At 43.7% G+C, this 26,974-nt stretch overlaps 1 protein-coding gene across 2 annotated transcripts in view; it reads left to right on the top strand.

The window, feature by feature from the left end:
• Positions 1-1,242: 1,242 nt before the first annotated feature.
• Positions 1,243-26,974, top strand: part of ADCY7 (adenylate cyclase 7) — a 125,097-nt gene continuing 99,365 nt past the window's right edge. Inside the window, exon 1 of one of the 2 annotated variants that reach the window (XM_084812993.1) lies at positions 1,243-1,637. The gene's annotated coding sequence lies outside the window, so the exon portion shown is untranslated. The remainder of the gene's footprint in view (positions 1,638-26,974) is intronic. The other variant, XM_084812992.1, reaches the window with a different exon arrangement.

Genomic DNA, 26,974 nt, shown 5'->3' with positions numbered 1-26,974 from the left:
ACACGTGTAGGATTCCTGGGGAATGCTGGGAGTGTGCAGGACCTTTTTCCTGCCTGAACACGCGTAGGATTTCTGGGGAATGCTGGGAGTGTGCAGGGCCTTTTTCCTGCCTGAACACGCGTAGGATTTCTGGGGAATGCTGGGAGTGTGCAGGGCCTTTTTCCTGCCTGAACACGCGTAGGATTCCTGGGGAATGCTGGGAGTGTGCAGGGCCTTTTTCCTGCCTGAACACGCGTAGGATTCCTGGGGAATGCTGGGAGTGTGCAGGGCCTTTTTCCTGTCTGAACACGCATAGGATTCCTGGGGAATGCTGGGAGTGTGCAGGGCCTTTTTCCTGCCTGAACACGCATAGGATTCCTGGGGAATGCTGGGAGTGTGCAGGGCCTTTTTCCTGCCTGAACACGCATAGGATTCCTGGGGAATGCTGGGAGTGTGCAGGGCCTTTTTCCTGCCTCAACACGCATAGGATTCCTGGGGAATGCTGGGAGTGTGCAGGGCCTTTTTCCTGCCTGAACACGCATAGGATTCCTGGGGAATGCTGGGAGTGTGCAGGGCCTTTTTCCTGCCTCAACACGCAGAGGATTCCTGGGGAATGCTGGGAGTGTGCAGGGCCTTTTTCCTGTCTGAACACGCATAGGATTCCTGGGGAATGCTGGGAGTGTGCAGGGCCTTTTTCCTGCCTCAACACGCAGAGGATTCCTGGGGAATGCTGGGAGTGTGCAGGGCCTTTTTCCTGTCTGAACACGCAGAGGATTCCTGGGGAATGCTGGGAGTGTGCAGGGCCTTTTTCCTGCCTGAACACGCATAGGATTCCTGGGGAATGCTGGGAGTGTGCAGGGCCTTTTTCCTGCCTGAACACGCATAGGATTCCTGGGGAATGCTGGGAGTGTGCAGGGCCTTTTTCCTGCCTGAACACGCATAGGATTCCTGGGGAATGCTGGGAGTGTGCAGGGCCTTTTTCCTGCCTCAACACGCATAGGATTCCTGGGGAATGCTGGGAGTGTGCAGGGCCTTTTTCCTGCCTGAACACGTGTAGGATTCCTGGGGAATGCTGGGAGTGTGCAGGACCGTTTTCCTGCCTGAACACGCGTAGGTATGTGCCCTAAGCCACTTGCAGGAGACTTTTCCGGCTGAACGAGCGGGGCGCAAATGCTATAAGTAAATAAGTAGATGGCGGACGAATAACCCAGGGAGTCCTGCGGGCAGCCCGCTCCACCACGTCGTTCCGCGGCAGCGCCGTGCGGGCGCTCCCCCCGCCGCGCGAGGGAGGGGGGGCGCGGGAGGGGCGGCGCCTCTCGGCGCGCGAAGCCTGCGAGGAGAGACGGGGTTCCCTCGAGGCCGCGCCCCCGCCGCACCTGCCTCGCTTCCCGCCGCCCCGCCCCGCGAAGCGCCTTCCCCGCGCTCCCCGCGCGCCGCGCTGCCGGGCGCGAAGCCGGGGCCGCTCCCCCGGGGCGTCCGCGCCGCTAGAGGGCAGGGACGGCGCTCCCCTGTTGCTGGGCTGGCAGCGGCGTCCGCCTTCCCGCTTTTGACTCGCCCTCCGTCGCTGGGGCTTTCTCTCTCCCTCTCCCCCCCCCCCCCGTCATACGCGCGCAGAGACCCGACCCGAGGAGAAGCAGCTCTTGGCCGGACCGGCGGAGGTGAGTCTTGGGCTCCTGGCTCCGTGCGCGTTGGGAAGCGCCCGGTGCCTCAGGCGCCTCGCTGGAGCGTCCCGGGGTTAAAGACAAGGACGAGAGGAGGGCAGGTTTCGCGCCCCCCCCCGGACTTCAAGGTGGTGCGCGCCGCGCCCTCTCCACTTTGCGCTCGAGCCCCCCGCCCGCCGCGGCGGTGGTCGCGGGAGAGGTGCTGCGCCCCTCGTTGGGAGACGGGTGGGGCGTTGGCGCGCGGGGGGCAGGAGGCGCGCGGGCGTTTTTGCGCGCCCGCCGCTGCGCGCATCGGCTAGTTGGGGTTTCGTTGCCTCGGGGGAGGTAGGACAATTGCTTAGCAGGGGCGCGCGTGTAGGGGGTTCCTTCCTTTTCAGTCGAGGTGGGGATGGTTCAGAAGACAGAAAACAAGAGTGCCTCTGAGGATGTGCGGACTGCAGCCCCCTCCATTCTTCTCTTAGGCCGCAATCCTATGCACGCTCCACTTGGGGCTTTCTTCCGTGTAGGCATGCATCAGATTGCGCTCTTGAGTAATCGTAGTTCCCCTCACAAGCACGTAGATCAGCCTTCCCCAACGTGGTGCCCTTCAGACGTTTTGGACTGCAACTCCCAGCATCCCTGATCGTTGGCCATCCTGGCTGGGGTTGATGGGAGGTGAAGTCGAAAACATCTGGAGGCTCCCAGCTTGGGGAAGGCTGATCTAGGGTAAAAGGGGAGAGTTTTCGCCCACAGTATATTTTTTTTACAATTAATAGTTCTCCTTTGGTGTTCCCCTTAACAGGGAAGAAGATGGGTGGGTGTATTGGGGGTGAGGAAGGTGGATTTTGCGGAGGGCTGTAGGTCACTTGAGGAAGTTGAACTTGTTTTGAGACTTTTGTGTTTATTGAGAGAGTGTGTGTGTGTGTGTGAGAGAGAGAGAGAGACCGAGACCAAAATAAAATGGTGGTTGTTGGCGATAATATCTTTTTAAACAATCCATTGCATGCTTACTCAGAAATTAGTAACACTGTGTTCAGTAGGGCTTACTCCCAGGAAAGTGTGCATAGATTGCACTGTGTGGAGGGAAGGGGAAAAGGCCAGTTCAGTGCTCAGCCCTAAAATTTGTTACCAAACCTAGATTTTGAATCCTGGAATAGCTGTCATTAATGCTGCCTCCTGATTTTTATTTTCAAGTAGATTATTGACTGATTTAAAAACTCATTTGGTTAAAAATGGGAAAACGTTCCAGAGGATAAAAACAAAAGTTTCAAAGGAAAAGAAGAGCGTACTTGGTTGTTTCTGCAGGTGGTACATTTGTATGTCACTTTCTGGCATTCCTTCCTGTGTAAGAGTGAAGGCAGGATGCCTTTTCTATGATGGTGCCTGACATTGGCTCTGTATACCAATACTCATAATCAAAAATAATATCTTTTAAAATAATGAGTCTTGTTTTAGCTGACGCTTTAAAAAAGTTTTTTTTTCAACAAATTGGTTAAAGATTACAGCACTAATAAAAATAGAAGTGCTGCTGAGCATGTCAGTGTGCTTTTCTTTTACCATTGAGTAAACACGTTCTCTGATGGATTTTCCTCCATAACAGTACAGTCTGGTACGTGTCTGCTCAGAAGTAAGACCCACGGCTCCATGAGAGTTATGTCCATGTAAGTGTGTCTAGGATTGCAGCCTAAACAGATCAGAGATAATATGGGGGGTTCTTTCCCCCACCTCCTCCCCATACTTCCAGGCCAGGGGGTGACACTTGGGGAATGGGAGTGGCCCATGGAGAATGCCCAACCCTCGATGGGCGGGATTGGGAACCTCTGTGGGCTAGAGGTGTCCGCCCCGGCCTAAAAGAAAGATGCCTGTCTGATGTATGTTTAGGACAGCCGTTAATTAAAACAGAGAAGGAGAGATGCCTAGCTGACACCTGTTTAAAAACCCTGAACCCTAATCTCAGTTGTGCAGAAGCTGGTTGTGGTTATGGGAGGGACAGGCACTCTACACACCTTTGAGGCACACTTCAATATTGTCTCACATGAGCAAATCAAAACGAATTCTGTGGCCAAGTGCTGATTTATATAAGTAACTTGGGGGGGGGGGGGCAGGGGAGAGAACATAGCCAGTGCCACCTCCAGGTTTTTGAGGGCCAAGACACCCTCCAAGGACCCCCTCCCTCAGTGAGTTTATCTTGTCATTGTCACTAGCTGCGCCTTGTCCTCTTGCTCATTGTTGCTACCATTTGCTTGCTTGACAAGCGGAGAGCCAGTAGGCAGTGGCATCTACTGAACATAAGAACATAAGAAGAACCATGCTGGATCAGACCAAGGGTCTGTCTAGTCCAGCATTCTATTCACACAGTGGCTAACCAGCTGTCGACCAGGAACCCACAAGCAGGACACGAGTGCAACAGCACCCTCCTGCCCATGTTCCCCAGCAACTGGTATATGTAAGCTTAATGCCTCTGGTGCTGGAGGTAGCACATAGGCATCAGGACAAGTAACCACTGATTGCCTTCTCCTCCAAGTGTTTATCTAGCCTCCTTTTACAGCCATCTAAATTGGTGGCCATCACTACACCTTGTGGTAGCAAATTCTATAGTTTATGCGCTGTGTGAAGAAGTCCTTTTATCTGTCCTGAATCTCCCACCAACCAGCTTCATGGGATGACCCTGGGTTCTAGTATTTTGGGAGAGGGGGGAAAATGTTTCCCTATCCACATTGTCCACACCATGCATAATACTGCTGAACCTTCTCAACACCACCGTTGTCTGGGCCACAGCGAGAGGGAGGTGAACAAGCAGGATGCAACGGTGAAGAGGAGGAGCAAGTCCAGGCGGCTCCTGTCAGTGGGCCTCTGCCGGGCTGTGGCCCCTTGACAAATGCTTGACCATGCCTACCCTTGATGCTGGCCCTGAGCATAGCTTAGGGCACCTTCTTTGCCTGCAGAAGATTCCAGCTTCACTCCCTGGCCTCTCCAGTTAGAAGGGTGTAGTACCTGGTGATAGGAAAGACATACAGCTAGTCAGAGAACACAGTGCTGAGCTAGATAGATGAATAGTCTGACCTGGTATAAGGCAGTTTCCTATGTTCCTGTGCTATGTCCATGGAAATCCTGTGGTTACCGCTATATTTAGTATACCTGTTGTTCTTGTCTCTGGTGTCCATAATGCTCAGGAAACGCTCTTACATTGAGCGATGAGGCTTTGAAACTTAACAGGAGAGCAACCCATCATTAACATCTCCATACCTCCCCGAAGGGACAAGTGTCCTACCCATAATAATTTTTTATTCTTTTGTGTATGTGTACTTACCTGTGTGCGTGTGTGTGTTGCAGGGGGCGGTGGGGGTGATTAGTCATTGAAAAGCATATTACAATGTGCAGATTTAATATGCCCTCTTGCTTTCTGTTTACATATGTTTCTCTACAAGTGAAACGGAGCAACCATTTCGGTGTGTTGCATCTGTTGCCCAATCTGTGCTGTAATCTGTTCAATATGGCACTGTTCATTTCCCTTTTTAAACCTATTTCCTTTTGGTGTAGCAGTTTTTGCAATTTTGCAAGCCTACACATATTAAATGTGTCTCAAAACAACAGAAGGGAAAGGGGTTTCTCTTAATGCTTTTGTTAAAAGGAGGCAGGGAATTCAGTAATGGAACCAAAGTGTGTGCATTTTCTGAATAAGAACAGTATCTTAATGGGGCCATTGCTTGTCTGAACAAAATGTTTTCCAGCTTTTTATTTCTGAGAGTGTACTTTCTATTGCTGAAAACAGGCCTGGCGGGGAGTAAAATGTTTTTCCTACACTGGTAGGACTGCCTTGTAACGCTATCATCCAATAAAATAAATCTTAGGTGATTATTCAGTTAATTGCTACATTAGATTTGCATAAATTTGCATGTCGAAAAATAGTCTGTTTTATAAATATAATAATAATAATAATAATTAGGGAGAGTGAGGTGGCCACTCAGGAATTGGATGTTGGGGGGCAGGAAGCAGCAGGCAAGAGCTGTATGTCCTCACGGCCTGCCTTGTGCCCCCTAAGATAGCCTTCTGGCTAGCTTTGTCTGCTGGAGCTCTAAACCCGCAGGAATCTTTGAGTGCTTATTCCTAATAGGCTGAGAGAGTTCGGATAGGTAGGTGTATTACTTGAGAGCGGCAGCTAGGTCGTTTTGGCCCACACACTAGTCTTGCTGCAAAGATAGGAGAGTTCTTTTGTCAGTGACTTGTTCCCAGAAATCCAAAGAGAGTCTTACAAAGAGGACAACCAGCTAATTAGTAGAGCTCAGGAAAGTCATAGATCAACATTGTCAACAGGAATTGAGATGGAGTTTGAAGCAGAGAACTGGGAATGCAGAAAGGCCTACTGAGCACTTCAGAACTGTGGAGAATCCAGCAAGATGTGGTGTTCCACCCACTGTTCAATACAAGTCACGCACACAGGTGGGGTCTCCCCCTCAATAGAAACTGATGGGCCAATCAAAAACTGAACAAGGAGAACTTCCTTTCTTCGGTTCTCAAGTGACACTTTTGACCACAAAGTAGCGGTTTCCACTCAAGAAACTTATTTTTGGTCTATCCTTTCCTCAGCTCTTGCTCCTGGTCCTTCAGCTTGGACTTAAAGATGAGGGTAAAATCACTTGATGGTACTTTAGCACACTTAAAAGTAAGGTGAGTTGCCATTCCGGCAGCCTAGCCAGCCAATTCGTCGTCCCTATTGCCTACATGCCCACAGGGTCATGCCAACACATTTTGCAGCCTGAGGCAAAGCACAGATGGTGCCTCCACCCCAATTTTACATACAGTAGCTGACTGGAAAGGCATTTGAATCTTACTTCAGCACTGACGAAGATGCAGCTTCCTCTGTGTCTGCATCTTAGGGCAGCAAGCTAACCCATCCCCGCTCCCTGTGCTGGGAAAGAAAGATAAGTGGAAAATTTACAAATAGCATATAAAAATGAAAAATGGGTCTCTTGCAGCAAATTCTGGTTAAAAGATGCATGCCAGGTCTGAGGTTGAAGATGATTGTATATGATGTTGCTGGAGAGATCTCACCAGTCATGATCTCTAACCTATCTTAGAGTCCGAGGTGTGTTACCATTCCACAGTAGCGGGGTGTTGTATTGTAATAGTTGTATGCACTTCCTTGTTTTGAGTTATTAAGAAGTTTGTCGCTAGAGGGTCCCAGGAGGAGGGAGAAAGGCGGAGGGAAGAGAAAGGGGAGGAAGGAGGATGTGAGGGAAAAAAGACAGAAAATTAGGGTTTAGAAATAAAGTGAAGTTTTGTTTACACCCAAACCTTGTTTCTGGATCCTCCTTACTGAGAAGAAAATACAAAAGGGGGCTATACTCGTACGTTAAAAATTCTAATGGAATATGGTCAGTGTTCTGATAACTGGACAAATTCCCTTCACCCTGTTTTAGGGCATTGTCTCGAACTTTTTAAATCCCTTCCCCGTTTGGGGAAAAACATAATGTAATATATGATAGGATCAGAAAACGTTTTATAAAAGCTAATGCAGGATTAATCATCACACCATCTCTTTTTTAAAGAAGTTTTTGATTTAAAAAAAAGAATGAGCAATTGCCAGCATGGTGTCACGTTGACAGCACCCTACTCAGAGTAGGATGCAGAATATAAAGATCCTGCTTAAAAAACTGTGTGCCTCATAACTGTGGGATAAGGTCCATAATTACTTCTCTTTTTTAAAAAAGGCAATCGAATTTAAATCAGTGTTGAAATGTGACAGGAAGTATATTTCCTTCCATCATGCTCTAGTTAGCCTTCACCATCCTGGTCCCCGCCAGATGTGTTGGAGTGCATCTCCCTCATTCCCAGCCAGCTCCACCACATCTGGAAGGCACCAGGTTGGGGAAGTCTCTTCTGGTTCATTATATAAAATTAGTTTATATAGATGATACAAATTTATTGGAATCTTTAAAACAACAAATATACAACTGGTTAGGCGAACAAGTGAATGCATAGCACATAAAGACATAGACCAAATATGCCGAGGGAATAAAAGTCCATTTCCAAACAGAAAAAATCTCAAGGCAGGGGACCCACATGAAGATAAAGAGTCTTACTGTCTAGATCTTATAGAGCTGAGCAGACCAGTCCATACATCACCATGAGTTTCTGGAGCAGACCAAAATCCATCATCTTCTCAATCAGTGAAATTAATGAACGATGACCATGTACGTTCAAACATGTCGATGTCTGATTGATCTCTTGAATACTTGCTGAGTCAGTTTCTCCAATAATGCCAGATTCCACACTCTCCCATACCAGTCACTCAAATTAGGAAGCCTATCATATTTCGGCTCTTCTGGTTCATAAGGTAATTGATGTTCTGACTTTTAAGTCCTGTTTACTGAGTGAACGTTGCACTGGTAGAACAGTGCCTAAGGCCAAGAAGAGACATTATGTTAAATCTTTTTCTAGCAGCATGTTTTTTTCTGTTAAGTTCTACTGCAGTGTAGGACCCCCTATTGAGATGGGGGCCATAGTTTGGGGGGGAGTAGGGAGCTTTACCCCTTTTCCTGCTGCTATGGGCCTAATCCTGATTGGGTGCTATGTGCCTACTCTAGAGCAAAAACTTGGAGAAGAAAGATATAGCTGCTAGATACAGATTTAAAGTAATGTCTGTTTTGGCCCCAAGAGTTTGTGCTGTAAGGCAGGGAATACTAGGTTGAAATCTTGCCTCCATGAACTTACTAGATAGCATAAGCAAAGACACTACAGGCCCAAAACAGACATCTATTATTTATTTAATCTACATCCTCCTTTTCACCAAACCAAATTTATGCCAATTCAGTTAACTGATTAAAACTCATACAGTTAACTGACCTAAGGTGGCTTTCATTGGGTGGCATTTCTAAAATAAACCCTTCTAAACCCAGTTTTATTCTCAATCCCTGTTCTAATTATGCCTAACACGGAGTTTGCCTTTTTACAGTGGCTGCAGACTGGGTTGACATCTTCATTGAGCTGTCCACCACAAACCCAAGATTTCTTTCCTGGTCAGTCACCACTAGCTCAAATCCCATCAGGCTATACTTGAAGTTGAACTCTTTCCCACCTGTCTTCACCTCTCTTTCAACTGTATCCCTTCTTAGCTTCTAGCCGTTGCCCTCTCCCAATGCTTGGGTCTTAGGTAGTTGAAGGAATGCCTGTTCCCATATCAAGCTGCCTATATGTTGAGATCAACAAGGTTCTCTAGGTTCTCTCACCATCTGAAGTAAGGTGGATAGTGACCAAAGAGATGGCCTTCTTGCTGCTGGCACCCCATTTTTATGAGATCAACAAGGTTCTCTAGGTGCTCCCACTGTCTCAAGTAAGGTGGACAGTGATCAGACAGAGGGCCTTCTCGGTGGTGGTGCCCCATGTTTTTGTAACATTCTACCCAGAGAGGCTTTCCTGGTGCTTACTTTGCTATATTTTGACACCAAGCAAATACTGTTTTTGTACACCCAGGCTTTTCAGATTTTGCATCCTGGCTCTCTTGAATCTGTTGCTTTTAATCTATCAGTTTTTATTCTTTGTTTTCTGCATTTGGATTGTTTCAACTCTATTGTGTGCTTGTTTTACTGTGGACTGAACTGAATGCTGTTGGTTGAAGGGTGATACAGAGTGTTTAAACAAACATATTGAGAACTCTTACAGGGGGGGCACAATCCCTTTATTTACCTTTGCCTACATGTGGGTTTTCCGGAAAACATTGAACAGCAAAATTTTCTTGTGCAAATTCCTATGCAAATTAGGGCAATTTGCATAGGGGAATTTGCATCTGAAAGTTTTCAGTTTGCATTGGAAATTTTTCTGATGGCTAAGAGCAGCCTTCCCCAACCTGGTGCCCTCCAAATGTTTTGGACTACAACTCTCAGCATTCATGCTGGCCTGGGCTGATGGAAGTTGAAGTCCGCAACATCTGGAGAGCACCAGGTTGGGGAAGACTCCTTTACATTGTTTAAATTTAAGAAAAAAACAAAGATACTGTAAACTGTGGACACACAAATAAATTTTAGCTATCCAAAGAACTGTGCATGATATGCTGACTTCCACTCACGTACAACTTTGATTTGTACTTTGCCAAGCTTGCCTAATGTTGTATTTGTAATTGGTGTCTATTAATTGTTACTAATTCATTTATGAAACTGAAAATTTTCCTTGGAAAATGAAGCACTGGAAAAATTTCCACCCCACATCACTGTACATGTGTGTGTTTGTATTGTGTTCCCTGGCCTAAGCTAAAGTTGTTGAGAACTGCTATATACATATATAATTGTATGAGTGATTTGGAGTCTCGATGCAAGCAGGGTTCTACTTGTGCATATAGTCCCTAGATGAATATGGTTGTATTCATGTAGAGCCTGTTCCCACTGTCACCCTGATGTGCAGAGATCAGGAGCTGGGCCAGACAGCATGATTGCGTTCCAACCCCACCACGGTTGGTCAACACAGATGGAGCTGAAGATGAGAACGGCTTTTGTTGTCCCCTGATTCTCCCACTGTATCTGGGGTTATGGGAAAGCTTTTCTCATCGTGCTTCTTTGTAGAGCAGGGATGTGCAACTTGTTGTCCTGCATATGTTTTCGCCTACAGCACTCCTCACCATTGGTTGTGCTGGCCAGGGCTGATGGAAGTTTTAGACTGAAATATCTGGAGGGCTACAAGTTGCTCACCCTTGCTGTAGAGACTTGCCAGGTGAAAATGCTGCACAGAGCTATTTACTGGGCTCTGATGTACTGGGTTCCTGATTCCCTAGTATGCAGAAATTGCATAAGATCCCAAATGGGCATCCACATTTAGTAAGTATCCTCCACCCCCGCCCCCAAACCACTACCAAGTTTAGCTGTTGAGGTTTGATAGCGTGGAACCTCTGCATACAGGAGGGGGAAGGGCTATGGCTCAGTGGTAGAGCACATGCTTTGCGTGTGGAAGGTACCAGGTTCAGTCCCCAGGATCTCCAGGCCAGGCTGGAAAAATTCTTGCCTGAAATCCTAGAGACCACTGCCAGCCTGTGTCAACAGTATTGGGCTAGGTGGACCAGTGGTGTACCTGGGTATAAGGCAGCTTCCTATGTTCCAACAGGGATACGTCTCTCCTTAATTTGTGTGTAAAGGATTGCTTTCTGCTCTTTTCAGTCTGTCTGCAGGCCTTTAGTTCCCAATTCCCTGCCTCTGACTCTTCTCCCACCGATGGCGGTAGTAAAAAATATATTGCCACTAGTGCGGAAATTACCATCAAGGATTTGTTTTTGCATTTCACGTTCTCCCTATGATTGTGTCCCCTGGAGAGTGTGTGCATTGATCCAGGGTCAACCAAATTCAAATTGAGCCTTGAACTGACAACTTTTGGGAATGCTGTATCCTCTTAATCATTGCCCCTCTATTATCCTAGAAGAGGAGTAGTTCCCACAGAAGTATTTCTGCAGTGATAATTTTGTTTGTTTGTTTGATTATTTGAAAAAGGCTCTTGCAGATGAGATAACCTCATCAGTGGGGTTATCGAAGTGATAACCTCATCAGTGGGGTTATCGAAGTGATAACCTCATAGCTTGGTAACTACAACGGAAAGAAAATGTACCCCATTGGCCCTTTTGGGTCTACAATAAAATGTGTCTGTTCTAGGCCAGAATATTTTGGAATCACAAACCACGTTCTCTTTCCCTTTAGTAGACATTTTAATCAGCTTTTTGCTCTGATATGAAATCTTCAACCTTTAGGCCGATGACAGTAACATTTGCCATTTTTCCAAGTTTCTAGAGTAGTTTCCACCCCCTCTCCCCCCTCCCCCTTTAAAAAATAATGCTTTACCTCACTTGCTGATTACTTGGTTTCTTGAGTAGCTAATTGTGAGCAGTTTGTCAAAGGCCCATTGAAAGCCTGTATAAATAACTCCAGCTGGTTCTCTTTTATCTTGGCATTTTAGCAGACATGAGATACTGTTTTATTCTTTGTATGGTCTCTGTTGTGAGACCTTAAGGGAATTTCTATGCGTGTTTGTGTGGAAGTAAGTCCTGCTGAATTCAGTGGGGCTTAGACCCAAGAAAGTGTACATAGAATTGAGCCCAAGTTTTACGTACAACTTTTTTCCCTTTAATAGAGCTGAGAGAGAGAGTTATGGCCTTGGCCCAAGTGGGATGGGGGAAGACAAAAACTCCCTTTCTTTTCCGGATTTTACCATGGGAGCAAAACAAAGAAGTAGAACAGCTTACACAATGAAGTTTACTTATCATGAATGCCTCATCATTCCACTTACCAGTTTGTTGGGGGTTGAAATGGTGGGGAAGAAGGAAGAGTGAGGACTCAGAGAACCTTGTGATGGTCATTGGGTAGGAAAAGGAAGCTGTGAATAATTGAGTTCTAAGGTGATGGAGGCATTGCCTGGCCCTTGGATTCTGAGCTTTTAATTAATTAATTAATTAATTAATTTCATTTCTATACCGCCCAATAGCCAAAGCTCTCTGGGCGGTTCACAAAAATTAAACAGAAGCAGACATGAAATGTCTAGATCTCACAATTCCAGGTAGGTCAATAAAGGTTGGAGTCTTGTTCTTTTAAAAAGAGCCAGTAGATTTTAATAACTTCCAGAAAGGCAGCCATGCTACTCTGCTGCAGCAAAAAAAAAAAAAGAGAGAGCCTTGTAGTCCTTAACACTATTAAATTTATTGTGGCCTAAGCCCAGGGTGTCCAATGTGGTGCCCATGGGCACCGCTCTTGGGGTCTGCCAGACTCCCTGCCCCTCCTGAGTTTTATTTTAAGATTTTTAAAATTATTATTATTATTAAACTGGGAGGCTGGCATGCTGCAAAGTGAAGTTATACCCTCCTCTGACATCTTTATTTGGGTTCAGAAGAGTGATTTTGAGCTCAGACCCCCACATCTACCTTATACTTAGGTTCTTGGGCAGTTACATTCCTTTTAATCTCACCAGGTTGCCTTCTGGAAAATGAGTGTTTTGTGACCAGCCAAGCACACCATGGCAGCCATTTTATGAATGGGCATGCCCCACCATGGCAGCCATTTTGTGAGAGCATCCACAACTCTCTCTCAAAAGTCCAAATATGCCCACCGACCAAAAAGGTTGGGGATCCCTGGCCTAAGCTTTTATAAACTAGGTTCACTTTAGCCTTCCTCAAACTGACACCCTCCAGATGTGTTGGACTACAACTCCCATCAGTGACAATCAGCTTCAGTGGTTGATTTCTCCCCTCCCTTTTCACTTGTATATATTTCTGGACAAGGCAAAGAAAAAAGCAATATAGTGCACAGTGCATTTTATGTAAATGAGAGAAAGCTGCCTTAACCATAGTGTTGTATTTTCAGAATCTTATGTTTGCCTTCTCCCATAAATGCATCCTCAGATCATTAAAAGAATTGCTAGGAAATGGGTGGGAGGTTTTGTAATCCTGGCTGCGTTTCTGTTAAATGTGGCATTTGGAAAGTCTTCCCTTATGAAGCCAAATACTATGTCGTGGTTAAAGATACTGGAAAAAAGATACTGGAATCTGTGCCTGACTGGAAGAATCAGAATGCATGAACTGTCTTATAAACTCATTTTTCTTAATGAGTCAGGGAAACACTTGGTAGTGGCAAACCACTAAAAGAAATGGTTGACATTATTTATGTTGTGGGTTGCAACTGTGCAGTTCAAAATTATGAGTGTTTACTTTGAAGTAAGTCCCAGAGGGCAGCAAGGAAATATAATGAAGTCTATTGGGGCAAGCGTTGCAAACAGTTAAAAGAGGACTACATGAGGGGCCATATCAGGAATGCATTTATTCTAGTTAAAAATTTGAACATCATTTACTGCTCACAAAGGTACCATTAAAAACAAACAAGGGAAAGTATTATCCAACCAATAAGATGTCAAGAACAGATGGTGCGAATATACTGAAATGCTGTATACTGGTAGGAAAGACGCATTGCCACTGGATGCTGAGGATTGTGAGGTTGAAAAAGAACCATCCATTCTTGAGGAAGAGATTGCATGGGCTATGAGACAACTACCAAACAAGGCCCCAGGCATTGACACCATCCCCGTAGAATTGTTAAGGCCTGCACCATCCAAAATTATCAAAGTTTTGTGTCAGAAAGTCTGGGAAACCAATGAATGGCCACGGGACTGGAAACGTTCAGTGTTTATTCCACTACCAAAAAAAGGGAGACTCCAAAGATTGTTCCAATTACCGCACAATTGCTCTCATACCTCATATTAGCAAAATTTTGCTTAAGATTATACAAAAGCGCTTGGCACCAACCATTGAAAGGGAATTACCAGACGTTCAAGCTGGCTTCCGAGAGGGACATGGTACTCATGACTACATAGCAAATCTGCGAGGGATCATGGAAAAATCTCATGAATATCAAAAGGTCATCTACTTATGCTTTATTGATTACAAGAAAGCTTTTGACTGTGTTGAGCATGACAAGTTGTGGAGAGCACTTAGAGATCTGGGGGTACCAGCACCTTTGGTCAAGTTAGTACAATCATTGTACACAAATCAGGAAGCCACTGTTCGATCATCATATGGAGATACTGATTGGTTTAAAGGAGAAAGAAGTACGGCAAGGCTGCATTCTTTCACCTTTTCTTTTCAACCTCTATGCTGAAACGATCATGAGGAAGTTAGAGCTCGAAGAAACAGAAATTGGGGTAAAGGTTGGCGGAAAGATTATAAATAATCTTTGTTATGCTGATGACACAACTCTCTTCTCAGAAACCAAAGAAGGTCTGATCAAGAAAATCAAAGAAGAGAGTGAGAAGTTTGGCCTCTCCTTAAACATCAAAAAGACCAAGCTCATGTCCATTGCGAAGAACAGAAATATCAACATAGTAGTTAATGGTGAAGAGTTTGAATGTGTAGAAGAATTTATTTTCTTAGGATCGCAGGTCAATCATAGTGGTGAATGCAGCCCAGAAATAAAACGTCAAATTGGGATGGCTCGCGCAACAATGATGAGCATGAACCAAATATGGAAAAACAAGGACATTAGCTTGACAACTAACTGCAGATTAGTTTGTACCACCGTGTTTCCCATACTTATGGATGCGAAAGTTGGACAATGAAGAAACAAGACAGAAAGAGAATTGATGTATTTGAGCTGTGGTGTTGGAGAAGGCTCTTGCGCATTCCTTGGATAGCTAAGATAACAAATAAGCAAGTACTAGAATGTATAAACCCAGACATGTCATTGGATGGAAAAATAATGAAACTGCGATTGACTTATTTTGGCCATGTTATGTGGAGGAACTCGCTAGAAAAAGCAATTATGCTCGGATTGGTTAGCGGCAAAAGGAAACCTGGCCGCCAAAGAACCAGATGGCTAGATACCATCAAAATTGATACCAACCAGAGCATGGAACAGCTCAAAGAAATAGTACAAGATTGGGATACATGGAGAGAGATGATCCATAGAATCGCCAAAAGTCGGACACAACTGAATGGATAATATCATATCAAGTCCCATTGAGTCCAATAGCATTTAATGCCGGGTAAGATAAATGACATCATAACCTTGTTTTGTAGTAACAAGAAATAATGTTTTTGTAGAGTCGATACTTCTCTTTCCAACTTTGGTTATGGAGAACCTAGGATACAGGAAATGGGGAGTCTGGAAATCATGTTTACTTTAATTTTTTTATCCTGTCTTTCTTTATAAATAAGCTCAAGGTGGCTAACCAACAACTTAAAAACAATTATACAAAAACATCCATTACAAAAAATAAACAATAAAAGAGCCAAAGAAAAGCAATATAACAGTGGAAACAGAGGAAATAACTAATAACCACCCAGAATTACAAAAACCCCAACAGCTATTTCATAAGAACCTCAGATAGTTCTAAATGCCTTCTAATTCGGCCAGGTTTTCACCTAGTTTCTGAAGACATATATAATGTTGGGGTTAAGTGAGCCCCTCTGGGGAGAACATTCCACAAAGTTTGTATCACTACCTAGGAGGCCCTGCTTCTGGTAGACACCTGCTGAACTGATGTCACCGAGGATACCTGGAGCAGGATCTCAGGTGTTGAATGACACGTATGAGGGGGTAAATGAGAAAGAAATTTGGAGTTTTAAAAGCTAATGCAAAGAGTGGCATTTGTTCAGTTAATTAAAGAGAAGTCCTTTCATAGAGAGTGTTGGATGCACATCACAATGGTAGGTATGATCCCTTGCCTCTGCCCAGAATCTGCGAGGAAGGCCTAGAGCTTATCATACCCAGCTTATCATGCTACAAAGGGGTAGCATTCACTGTGGCTGAGTAGAATTGTGGCCCTTGACCACTGGTGTCATCATGGGTTGGAGGAGAGAAGTGGTTGGTGGCCGCAGAGAAGTTTGCACATCTCCCTGGTGTTTCTTGGCCCTTGGTGGGCAATAGGTACATTTTGCATCTATGGAGCAAGAAGAAAGAAAGCCAAGTCTCTCTGGTTACTAGAAACAATCTTTGGCTTCCAAGACCAGCCCAAATCTGTAGACTCCTAAGTGCAGTGGTGGTTGTTTAAAAAACAGTAGCCTTTTCAAATATATGTTGACTGTAGGTGTCTCCTGTGTATTATGAAAAAGAAAAGAGCAGGGATGTTGTTATTATTTGGTTGTGGTTTAAGAATTACTCTTCACTTGTGTGCCTTTCATATTATGTCATTAAAGATGCTCTTGGTAATACATCTCATGTATAAGGACAACGTCTGAAAAGCTGTATAGAATGGTATATTTAAGTGTTCTTTAAAAACAAGAATTCTCAATAGACTTGCGATGCATCCAGGTTGTTTTGCACACAATGTATATGTCTGCCAAGACAAGCCATTCTTTCCAACATGCTCCTTGCAGCGTCAAAGGGTATTTGTATGTGGATGTATAATCTGGAAATAATAGAGCTAGGGAACAATCCCTAGACATTGTCTGAGGGGCCATAGAATATGGGGGATTCCCCCCTCCAAGGTCGGAGATAGCACTCTGGCCTTGGAAGCGAGAGTCGGAGATCTGCCCCCCCCCCACTCCTTCGCAGCCAGTGCAGAAAGAACCATGGCAGCTGGCCTCCAAGGTTGGAAAATTGGCCTTGGAGAGCGGGGAAGGGGGGAGTTTCGATGGGAGGGAAGGGGACTGGAGAGGCCAGGATCCTGAGGCCTCTCCAGCCCCCTTCCCTCTCCCACTGAAGTGCCATTGCTAAAGGGGCAAAAAAGCTTGTCTAGTGAAAAATGCAGGGCAGGACTTCCGGCTGGGACCGATGTCGCTCTGGCAGCTTCCACGGGTGCGCTGTAGGAGCTTTCTCAGACAGCTTTTTAAAAGTTTGAAAACCCTTTTCATCTCCCTCCTGGAATTGAAAAGGGGGGGGGGCAAGGTGGATTATGATTATAAATACAGATTATAGATACAGTTTTCAAAATAGAATGGCATCGGAGGCCGGGGGGTGTTGGAGTTTAAACTCAATTCTTTAACGGGGAGGGAGAGGGGAAGGGGAGGGAATTTTCTTTTTTCTTCACTTCCTTTCCTTCTCCCTTCTCCTTTTTCCCTTTTTTTTCTTTTTTTTTCTTCTCTCTTTGTTATTGTGGTGTCCTCATCAGAATATTGTATTGTTGGGACTTCTGGTTGGAACCGATGTCGCCCTGGCAGCTTATCAAGAAAATAATCAGATGGGATAGGGAGTATCTCATGCAAAAGTTTATCCACAAAATAGGCAATTTTCCCATGGGAGCTTTCTCAAACAGCTTTTTAAAAGGTTGAAAAACCTTGTCCTCTCCCCCCTGGAATTAAAGGGGGGGCAAGGTGGAATCTGGACAACTTCTTGGAGAAAAGTACCCCCCTCGAGATAGTGGGGGGGGGGCTGTATTCCAGGATTATCTCCCCGGAGCTTTACCAAAGCAAAAAGTTGTGATGAGACTCCTATTTCATAGGAGAAAACAGGGCTGATGTGTTCCATAATAATATATGCTTCAAGAAATATCAACAACTCCTGTGGGATGATTTAAGAAATATAAACAACATCTGAGGACCTGTAAGATCTGTTTGAGAGAAACATGAATGCACCGAGGAGAAGAGAGGGGATGGCTTCACCGCCAAATCCCCCTGTACCTCCTGTGTCAAAAGTTTCAAAAACAGAAGATATACAGGAATTAGTTACTCTGATAAAGACTTTATCTTCTCAATTTACGGAGCAAGCCAAAAGGTTGGATTTAATCCAAAATTCCATCACTGCCTTGCAAGGAGCCGTCGCTTTAATTAATGTGTCATGGCAAAAAATGGAGACGAGAATTAATGAGCTAGAAGACCGAGTAGCAGCGAATGAAACTTCGACACAAATTTGTTTTAAAAATACCTCCGAAAGAATTTCTCAACTGGAGGCCTTCACGAGAAGGTCCAATGTACGTATTATTGGGATTAAAAATCTGTTTTATGATGTAAAATTGCCTATTTTTGTGGATAAACTTTTGCATGAGATACTCCCTATCCAATCTGATTATTTACTTGATATTGAGCAGGCATTTTGTGTGCCAAATACAAGAGGGACTGACTATACCATCATAGTCCAATTTGCAAAAGTCTCCACAATGAATTATATCCTGCGTTTTGCAAGAGAGGGTGGAAGCCTTTCCTGGAAACAAGATAAAGTTACGTTATTTCCAGATTACATCAAAGAGGTGGTGAATAAAAGAAGGCAATTTATCAAAGCAAAAAATATGGCAAAACAAATGAACTTACAATATTACTTAAAATATCCTGCTACACTTTGTATTGTGTCTGAAGGTCAGATGAAGAAGTTTCTAAATCATGAAATGGCGGAGGCATGGTTGAACGTAAAAATGTGTGAGATTCCTGTTACAACCCCATGAACTGGAATCTTTAAATAAGCTTTGTTAAGTGTTTGTGTTTAGTCTACATGATCCAGGCTAGCTCAGAAGATAAATTTATATATATAAAATTTTATATTTATATTTTAATAAAAATATATTAAAAAAGAAAGAATATTGTACTGTTGGAAATTGAAGTATTGATTAGGTTGTTGGTAATTTTAGTATTGTTTATTTCACTTATAAAGATGAAAGAGAATAAACAAACATATATATATATATATGTTCGTTTATTATCTTTCATCTTTTGTTTTTTCTTGCTTTTCTTTATATTTTTTATTTCAAAATAGATATGGTATGCTGTATTTAAATTAATTGTTTGAGGGTACAATGTGTACTTCTATATCTAGTATAAAATATAAAATATATTACTGTTGAAGGTTTATTTTAAGTTTTATTATAATATAACACTATATTTTTTAACTTAGTAGTAGTAGTAGTAATAATCTAGGCTACTGGGAATTAACTGTAGACCTGTTTCTTGGATATAAGATTGATGATATGATATTGAAATGTAAGGTTGTTTATTAAACTGTAAGATTGTTAAGGTTACAGATATAGTTTGTAAAATAGAATGGCATCGGAGGCTGTGGGGGTATTGGAGTTTAAATTTAATTCTTTAAGGGGGAGGGAGACTGAGGGGGGAAGGGGAATTAATCTTCTTCCTTTTTCGTCACCTCCTTTCCTCCCTTTGCCTTTTTTCCTTTTTTTTTTTTCTTTTTCCTTCTCTCTTTGTTATTATGGTGTCCTCATCAGAATATTGTATTTTGGGGAAATTCTAATATTGATCATGTTGTTGGTATGTTTGGTATTGTATATTTCATTTGTAAAGATAAAATAAATAAAAATATATTAAAAAAGAAAGAATATCGTACTGTTGGAAATTGAAGTATTGATTAGGTTGTTGGTAATTTTGTTATTGTTTATTTCACTTATAAAGATAAAATAAATACAAATACATTCCACAAAAAGAAAAATGCAGGGCAGGAGGGTGGGAGGCGAAGAACGTCTCCACTGCTCCTCCTGCCCTGCATTGGATGTTCGGAATCCTCCGAGTTCGTGGGCTTCTGATCTTCGAGGGCAGAATTGATAGGATTGAGCCCTTAGCTTCTCTCCCCTTTTTGACCTTTTAAAAAAATCTCTGTTTAACACACTGCATGCTAATAAGGAGTGTGAACAAAAGGAGGGGAAGCATGATTCTGTGAGGTTATAAGAAGCACAAATGCGACATACGAATTCCGAGAACAGCTTGAGGATGAAGAGGCACATTTTCGGGGTCATCTGCACTAACAGAATGTGGCAGAATGGGATGTAGGTTGCTGTTCTGTCCATGTACAAATGAGGAATGGAGGCTGAGAGACATTGACTTGCCAGGATCTATACAGCAACGATGGGGAAGGTGTGGCCCTCTGTTGCACTGCAACTCCCATCAGCCCTAGTCAGCATAGCCAGTGGTGAGGGATGATGGGAGTTGCAGTCCAATAACATATGGAGAGCCATGTTTCCCATCCCTGCCATCCAACGAACTTAATCTTGGCGCTTAGAGTGCAATCCAGTGTATGTTTAGACATAAATAAGTCCTACAACTTCCAGCATCCCAGTCAAAATTGCACCCTTAATATTCTTTTCTAATCCACAAAATATTACAAATATCTGTTGATTTACTAAAAAAATAGAACACAGACTTCTTGCTTTTCAATAAGGTCATAAATATCTTGAGAAGACTTGCTACTTTCTTAATGGCACTAGCTAAGGTCCTCACTAGATTATGGGCATTTCTACATGAGGCTTTTGTGTGCTTGTGATTGGTCACTCACTTTTTTTGTGGGTCTTTTATATGATGTCATCAACCTCCAGGAGGTTGCCTCCTCCTTTCTTGCCATTATTGTGGCGTAATTCTCAATGGGGATAATGCGATATTTTGTCACGCTTTGAAGCAGTGCCATCTAGTGGCTCCTTAATGAAACATACAGAACTTGCCCAGAAAGAAAACCCCCAGAAACAACCACGTGTAAAGGAGGTGATCTTAATCCTGCAAGCAATCCAGACACAGAAGCCCTGGTAAGGGTGTGGGATTTTAACCTCATGTGGAGAAGCTCTTTATAAGGCAGATATAAAAGGTCCCACTGGATAGTTAAATTTAGTAATTTTAGCCTTGTATGTTTTAGCCTTGGTTTGGTTACAACTCTTATGTATATAAAAAAGGAAACCAATATTGTGGGATTTATGTTTAGGTCTCAAGTTTGCTTTAATCACTTTTGCTTTTGTAATACATTGGATATTTTTTATCTGTTTTATTGTGATGACCTAGTGTTATAAACAATAAAACTGAACATTCTGATCAGTGAATTGCACTGGCTCATGATTTCTCCTTGAATTGTATTTGGGCAAGTGTGGCTTACCTCATTTTCTCTTAACAGAACTTGCATTTAAAAAGATGTTATATGCAAATACCTTGTTTCATGACTACCCGTCTCAGAATGGCTTTGGTTAACATGAGGAAGTGAGGCATGAGCAAGAAGGAAGGCAGAAAGTAGCAGTCCTTCTATTATGCAAGGGGAAGTGAGAGTTAAAACCTGCTTTCGCTTTGACTCTCAACGTGTGTGTGTGTGTGTGTGTGTGTGTGTGTGTGTTTACCAGCCTTCCTTAACCTGATGCCCTCCAGATGTGTTGAACTGCAACTCCCAGCTTGTTGGTCCAAAACATCTGGAGGGCACTCGGTTGGGGAAGGATGGTTTAAATAATTGTCATCCATCAGATGTTGTGGACATGAGAAGTGTTTTGCAAGTTGTCTTCCTACCACACTCTTCCTCCTTATTGTCCTCTGGCCATCATGGTTTTGCAAAGTTAATGCAGTTTGTAAGGGCTGCTTTATGTATTATGATTTCAGAGTGTATGCCTAAAAATATAGTGCATTTATTTACAAATCATATTGACCGCTCTGTGTCTAAAAAAGATTCCCAAGTAGTAAGCAGTAAAGAAAAGAGAAGAAGGACCAAAATACAAAAGAATACAAATATTTAACATCATAAGAACATAAGAACAGCCCTGCTGGATCAGACCAAGGGTCCATCCAGTCCAGCATTTTGTTCACACAGTGGCCAACCAGGAACCCACAAGCAGGGCATGAGCTCAACAGCACCCTCCCACCCATGTTCCCCAGCAACTGGTGTACATAAATAATGTCATTAAAACCTTGGCTGGTCATTCAGGAAAACCTTGTTAAAATAAAATAAAATAAAATGTCTTTAGACACAAAAACAAAGCAATGTTGACGCCTCTCTAACATCAACTGGTAGGGAATTCCAGAGAGAGGGAGCCAGTTACTAAAACCTCTTCTCCGAGTGAACTCTAATTGGACCCCAGGTCCATTTGGAACTACCAGGAGCAGCTCATCCCATGATCTAACTGACTTGTCAGTCACTTAGTTGTTTATTTTGTTTATTTAAATTATTTCTTGACCGCCTTTCAGGGCAGAAGCCCTCCCAAGGCAGCTTACAGCAATAACGTACATAAAAACAGTTAAAATATTAAAAGAGTGTAGAGCTTTATACACCAATAAAAAGACTTTAAACCTGGTAATAGGCAGCAAACGTAGTTCCCTCAGCAAAGGTGTTATATCAGGGGTAGACAACATGGTGCTTGTGAGCACCAATGCAACCCCAGACACTATTCTTGGCCCTCTATCCAGGTGCCCTACCTCTCCCCCTTTTGTTAACAAATTAACACATCTTCGTACCAGCAGCTGGGATTGCTGTGAAATAGGTTTCTGTTGGTTCTGAAAGCTATAGGTTCAGAGGAGTTACTGACTGTGTTGGGGCTCAGACCCCACCTCTGCTGTGTACTCAGACTTTCGGGCATGTTACTTGTCCTTCGCCATGCCTCGCGTGGCAGCCTTTTTGCGGTGCTGCCCAAGATAGTTTCTCAATCTCCCAAATGTGCTCACAGTCCAAAGAGGCTACCTACCCCTGGGTTACATGTTGAAAAGGGTCAGCCCCTGACATGCATGTGATAAACCTATACTCTCTGCCATGTTTGATGGGAAGCTGGGATTGGCATGAACCTACCCATATGCTACGCTCTTCATCTAAGGCCCTCCTCCAGGTGCCTCCTCCAAGGGAGGCTCAGAAGGTGGAAATAAGAGAGATTATGGAACCATCTCCCCAGTGAGACCCACCTAGTGCCAACATTATTATCTTTTTGGCACCAGATTAAGACCTTCCTTTACTCTCAGGCATTTGGCAGGATATGATAAGGTTTTTAATTGAATCCTGGGCTTTCTTATTGTTGATTGTTAAAATTGTTTAGATATGTGTGTGTATGTTGTCTGTTTGTATGTACTGTATATTATGTGCAACCTTGTATTTTGGAGGGAGCAATCCTATGGCCCCTAGACAGAGTCTGGGGGGCATAGGATAGTTCAGATTCCTGGATCCGAGGTCTGGGCGATCTGAGGTCAGAGTCAGTGATCCAAACTCCCCTTCCATTCCCCCTCACAGCTGGCGTGGAGAGAACTGTGCTGGCTGCCTCTCCAAGGTCATAAAGGTGACCTCGGAGAAGAGGGAAAGGGGGCATGCAGTGGGCAGGGAGGGGAGGGAACCGGGGAGGCCGGCTTATGATGTATCCCCAGCACGCACACCACCCCAGCCTATTTCACTCCCTCTCCGCAGAGCCCCAGCTAGAAGGGCGAAAAAGTCTGTCTAGCCAAACTGCAGAGCAGGAGGAGTGCAGAGGTGAAGATCGCCTCTGCTGTTCCTCCCACTCTGTATTGGATGGCCATAAGCCTCAAGAGTTTGGGGGCTTATGGTCATCCCCATAGGATTGCACCCTGAGGATTTTAATGTTTGTAAACTGCTCAGAGAGTTTTGGCTATTGGGGGGTATAGAAATGAAATGAAATTGGCATACACACATGGTGGGAAATATAAGTTTGACGCAGGGAGGACAGTGTGTGTGTTTTAAAAATTGGCTATTTTGCATATCCATGGTCTTCCCGCATTTCAGCATCCCTGTCTAGCCATCTGGGCTTAGGGACTTGCAGGTTCCTCCCTATTGGATGATGCTGTTCACAGGTGTTCTGAGAATAAGTTCACTACTACTGGATAGGATTGATTGAAAGAAAAACGTATGTGCCCTTAGTGCCAATGTTTCAAGCTTTTGAGATTAATGGAAGACTGCCCCCCAAATCCCATGGCTTTATGTTAATCTTGTCCTCACTTACCAAAAAAGTGTTTTATAAACCAAGTTTAAACAGAGCCCCAAAGGTAGTTGTAACCAAACTGGTTTATCCAACTAGCCTCAAACGTTTGTTTTTAGATATGGGATTAAACCTATTTTAGCTGTCATCCATGTAGATTAAGACAAAGTATTTTACAAGATGATTTTTCTGTTTGGCTACTAAAGATAAACACATTTGCCAAGGCTATAAAAAGATAAAGGTTTACCGAAGTCTGTCTTGGCATTCGTGTCTTCCTTTTAATTAATTAGATTTCTTCCACTGCATTATTCCAAGCCTCAGGGCAGGTGACAAATCTTTTATTGCTTCCTTTTATTTGTTAAAAACATACACAATATAAACAGTAACAAACCCCCTAATCTTACCCACTCAAGCATTCAACTTTTCCCAAGAATTAATGAGAGATTTACAGGAAAGAGAGGGCAGTTTCTTGCTGTGGAGGAGAGGGGGCTTATCTTACAGTTGACGCTACAAGCACGAAGAGGTGAGCAGGAGCCGGCCAGCCCCTTGCTGACTTCCACACATCCATGGGCCCTGCCCCTGCCCTATGCATGCTGGACCAAAGGTGAAAATGGAGTTTCCATGTATGTAGAGTCTTCCCTGCGATTGGGAACCCTGATGATAATTTGTGAGGAAGGGTTATATGTGCACCACCATATGAATGTAGAACCCCCATTCTCTCTTTTGGCTCAACATAAGGAGGTCAGGAGGCAGCACTAGCTGGTGCAGTCGCACTTCCGTTCCATGACTGGAGCCAACTGCAAGAAGAAGGCTGGAGTGGTAGTGAGGAAATAGAGGGGAAGAGGGAAGAGCTATAGGCCAAATTACAAATATATTTGGACCTTGTTTTATCATGTCAGTGGAATCTACCCCATGGAGTCATACTTTAGGTGGACCAGAATGCTGCAGCCAGACTGTTGAATGGGGCCAGATGCAGGGAGCATGCGACTCCCTTGTCACAACAGCTTCACTGGCTACTGCTCTGTTTCTGGGCACAATTCAAAGTGCTGGTTATGACCCATAAAGACCAATATAAATTGGGGTCAGGTTACATGAAAGACCACCTTCTCCCATACAAGCCTGCCCAGGTGTTAAGAACTTTGGGGAAGGCCCTTCTCTTAGCCCCACCACCATCAGAGGCACATTTGGTGGGGACATGGGAGAGGGCCTTCTTGGTGGCTGCTCCCAGGTTCTGGAACTTCCTGCTGAGGGAAGCTAGGGTGGCTCCTTCTTTGTTCTCTTCCCCTTGGCAGGCAAATACATTTTTATTGAGGCACTCCTTTGACATGTAAGCTGGCCTGTTGCTGAAGGGATTTTTAATTGGTTGGGTGCTGTTTATTTCTTTTATTATAGTGTTTTTAATTTTTTTGTTTTTATGTTATATTTTAATAAAAGTTTTGTTTTTTAATCTGTGTTTCATTCTTAGCCACATTGAGCACCATTGTTCTGCGGAAAGGCGGGGTCTAAATCAAATAAATAGGTTCCTTTGGGTTGGGGAGGCAGCATGGCTTGTACCAGCCTTCTCCAACCTGATACCCTCCAGATGTTTAGGATGAGAATTCCCAGCATTCTTGACCATTGGCTATGCTGGATGGGACTGATGGGAATTGAAGTCCAAAGACTCTGGAGAACACACCAGGTTGGGGAAGACTGGCTTACACTGAGATCAACTGGGTTAGGGAAATTCCAGGGCCTTGAGACCCATGAAGAGCCCAGCGAAGCAGACGGCACAGTCATTTTAATGTTGTTCTGGACTCCTGGAAAAGCCTGAAGCAGCGCAGGCCTTCCTGGAGGTCTCCATCATGGCTGAGAGAACTAATCTCCACAGTAATCCATGCTGGACATTCCTGGTTCACACATAACGACAACCCAAAATATGGGTTGTTGTTGAATTGTGGGTTATTGTTGAATCATGGGTTGTTTTGTGTGAACCCTGCACTATGGTTTAATTATGGGTTGTTCACCAGGAACAATCCAGGAAGAGAACCTATAATTTGTTGTTGGGTTGTGAACTCTGGGTCCTTTGTGGTTAACAACTCATAGGTAAACCATAGTGCAGGGTTTGCTTGTAATGACAACCCCACGATTTGATGACAACCCACACTCAACCCATACTCTGTGGTGTCATTACGTTTGAACCAGGTCAATATGTCAGGGGGAGGAAAGCTGTCCTACAGAAGCAGCATTCTGTGAGGATAAGAAGATAAAATTTAGACAGGCCCTAAGAGAATTTAGAATCTATGTTGGTGTGGGTTTGCATCTTAATAATGACAGTTGAACTATTGACAATGTGTGGTGTATCATACATGCAAATCTCTGGATGGGGAACAAATATATGTATCTCTTCTGATTTGTGATAGATGATTACAAAGCTGCTTTTGCTTTCAATTGCCCGTAAGATAGAGCTTTGAAATTTATTTTTGGTGTGTAGTATCCAGCTTATCTTCAAGAATTGTATGTATGTATCTGGTGTAATTACTTGTTACCTTTAAAAAAAGACTAGACTACAGTTCTAGCGTGCTTGTTCTTATACTATATTCACGCTGGTTATGACGTCTTTATTTTAACATACTATTTATTTATAAATAAAAGCATTTTGGTAAGCGCTAGCACATGGAATTCAGTGAAAAAATGAATGGGAAGCCAGTACAGTTGACAGACGCAATATCATCTAAAAAGCGTACACAAAATGAGTCATGTGATTGCGGCTTTTTCACCAGATGAAGTTTCCAAATACTTTTCAAGGGTACCCCTATGTAGAACATCTTGTAATCTAATCAGGAGTTGATCAAGGCATGTAGCACTGTGGGCTGATCCACCTTCTCCAGGAAGGGGCACAACTGGCACACTAGCTGAAGCTGGCCAAAAGCATTCTGGCTGATAATTGTCTTTATTTGGCTACCTAGAGGTGATTGCAGAACTTCCTTTGGATTCTGTACAAAGTTGGTAAACATTATGCATCGCTTTTTCATTCATATTATTTGTAATATTCTATTGTGTAAGTTGTTTTTTTAAAATTGCAAACCTTTTCTCCAGTCCAGAGCTCTGCATGTGCTGCATTGCATTTGTAGAACATGTGGATTGCAGAATGTATTATCGTGGTAGAAGGGGCATCTCTGTAATTGCAAAGGAATGAGGGGAGTTTCCACATGGAAGGCTTCTAGTGCTACCAATCAAATGGTACTGTGCAGCTATTCTATCTTTCCCTCCTATGTTTTTCCTCCTCAATGAAAGAAGTAGGGGAGAAACATGGGAGGGTTCCAAATGGAATG

This window comes from Heloderma suspectum, chromosome 8, assembly GCF_057233095.1.
Source record: "Heloderma suspectum isolate Gila_16-S chromosome 8, 16-S_ref, whole genome shotgun sequence".
Classification (NCBI taxonomy): Eukaryota; Metazoa; Chordata; class Lepidosauria; order Squamata; family Helodermatidae; genus Heloderma; species Heloderma suspectum.
The sequence above is the reverse complement of the archived record's forward strand: the minus strand, read 5'-3'. Positions and strand labels throughout refer to the sequence as shown.